Here is a 2,500-nt window from a genome sequence, read left to right on the forward strand (position 1 = left end):
GGAATAGCATGAAATAGACTTGGTTTAACTATGTTAAAAGAGAGCGAAATAGCGTGAATTAGACTTGGTTTAAGTATGTTAAAGAGAGCAGAATAGCGCGAATTAGACTTGGTTTAAGTATGTTAGAGAGAGCAGAGTAGCGTGAATTAGACTTAGTTTAAGTATGTTAAAGAGAGCGGAATAGCGTGAATTAGACTAGGATAAAGTATGCAAAATGAAGCTGAGGACTTTGTGAAAAAATGCGAAGTTGTTTGCTGTTCTAATTGTATGGGTTTGGAGATGTTTTTGGCTTGGATTAATAACAGGCAGGAAGCGCGAGGAAACGCAGCGAATATGGACGCGTACGCGGAAGGTGACGGCGGAGGAAGCGCGGATATGGAGGTGAAAATGGTGAAGGTGATGGCGCGAGGAAGGTGACGGCGCATGGGTGTGAATATGGAGGTGATGAAAGGTGACGGGAGGAAACGCATGATGTATATGACAAGTTAGTGTCGTACTTAAGCGGAGCGCGCGCTGTGCATGTATGAAGGTGTCGAAGGTGTTCATATTGCCTAAGACGCGTACGTGCACATGTCATGTCGCATAGGAAGCGTAGGTATGGTTGTGCAAGTCGTAAATGGCCACTTTGGTGGTTTAACATTGTTTCCAGGCCGCGTATGCGCAAATATGGGGTGCGGCGGCTATCTGCACTGCTGTGTATGAAGGTGTCGGTCTGTGTGGGGTTCCTATCGGAGAGAATACGTATGCTGCGTTGTAGGAGTGAGCTGCTGGCCACACGTTTGTATTGGAGTGCGCCACACCACCCCCCTTTTTGTTTTGTTACTATATAAAGTGTAGCCATCCACCCAGCCAATTCTGAGGGCCAGAAGGGGTATTGGGGGCCATCGTGTGCAGTCTATGGCCACGTATGTGGACATGTGAGTGTGTAAATGTGTTGTACCAATGTATACGAGTGATAAACACTAATAGGCGTGTCGGTCAAAGTCAAATGTAGACGGCCATCTTAGGCTGAAAGCACCATATCCCGTCTGCTCTGTGAAGTTAAGCAGCCTCAAGCTCGGGTAGTACTCGGGTGGGTGACCACCGGGGAAGTCCGGGTGCTGTCTACTTTTTAGCCCGTTTTGAGCTGTTTACCGACTTTGCGTGTGTTTGCAAACGCAAGATATGATGTCTGGCATGTGCCCACACGACATCTTGGTTTTAGTATGCCTGGCGAGCCACTACACACGAGATCTTGTTTTTTGTATGGTGTTCTTTAATTTGATTATTATGAAGATGAAAGAGAACCGTTAGAACGGGTATGAAGGGTGTTCTAGGGGTGCTTTTCGGTGCTCTTTCACGTGGACATATCGCAGCATGCGACATGTCAGTGGAACACTGTCTAAATTAATAAATACTGTTTTGGGCGATTTCTAAAAGCGGCTATAAAAGGGCATAAGTGCAATGACTCGTCTTTGTAACCCTGCGGCCTAGGCGTAGTTTTTCACGGGGAATCCGAATATCAAAGGTAGATTTATGTACAACATGTACTTTTTTTGCAACATGTACTTTTTATCTACGGGACATAGACATATGTAAAAACACACGGCGGAGCCGTTCCCGCAATCAGAATTTGTCTAACTCTTCTAGATCAAAAGTTATTCAGCGAAATGTGAGACTTTGTTTGGCATGCTCTTTTTTTAGGTGGTTTTTTCCGGTTTTATGTGCCGCCCGGCAGATCTGGCCTGCAGACTTTAGCAGAAAACTTGGCGCATGTGTTCGCACGACCGCTCCCAAAGTTTTACAAGCATATCTCCAGTAGTTGCTTCGCAATGATTTTTTTAGTGACGCCAAAAAACGCCATTTTCGCGGAAAATGGACACCTTGGACGGCCAAAATCACCACTTTTGGCCATGTTTGGCCCTGCACATCCAGGAAGCAAATGAGACTGCTCCGTATAAAAACTGCCCTAGGGGTGCTTTTATGCGCGCATTCTCGTGGTCAAGTCAGATTTTGGCTAAATTTAAATGCCTTGTCTATAAACACTTTTTTCGACCTAAATTTTCACCTGTTTTGTCCCGAAATGATAGCACCCACTCTTCTATATTGTCTGTACAATCCAACCCGTTTTTTGCGAGAGAGAGGGCAACTCTTTTTTCGTTTAGAAAAAGATAAAAAAATTTTATTCGCGCTTTTAGCGCAGCAGGAACAAAGTCTCCATACAGCTACCCTCGGTTTCTAATGACTTTTGAGTTAGGGAAGCGTGGATCTTCTTTTTTTCTGTTTCCAGGACTCACATGAACTTCCAACTCAACTCGAATTGTCATCCCGGGCCCACCACGCATCGAAACGACACTTTTCTCGGAACTGGCGAATAAAAAATAGGTCACCAGATGCGCAAGAGTCTGGGATGACAGAATATCAAAACAATAACAGAATCGTTAGTACTTTTTTTGTCACCAGCGCCCTTTTTCTGTTTTCGCGTACATAATCGAGCATAACTTTATCAATTTATACCATA

The 2,500-nt window shown here is 44.6% G+C and overlaps 1 non-coding gene across 1 annotated transcript; it reads left to right on the plus strand.

The window, feature by feature from the left end:
• Positions 1–997: 997 nt before the first annotated feature.
• On the plus strand, positions 998–1,111 carry PITG_33109. The gene has a single exon (XR_009934503.1). It is a non-coding gene; the product is annotated as an 8S ribosomal RNA (ribosomal RNA).
• The last annotated feature ends 1,389 nt before the right edge of the window (positions 1,112–2,500 follow it).

This window comes from Phytophthora infestans, genomic scaffold (assembly GCF_000142945.1).
Source record: "Phytophthora infestans T30-4 supercont1.52 genomic scaffold, whole genome shotgun sequence".
Taxonomy (NCBI): domain Eukaryota; phylum Oomycota; class Peronosporomycetes; order Peronosporales; family Peronosporaceae; genus Phytophthora; species Phytophthora infestans.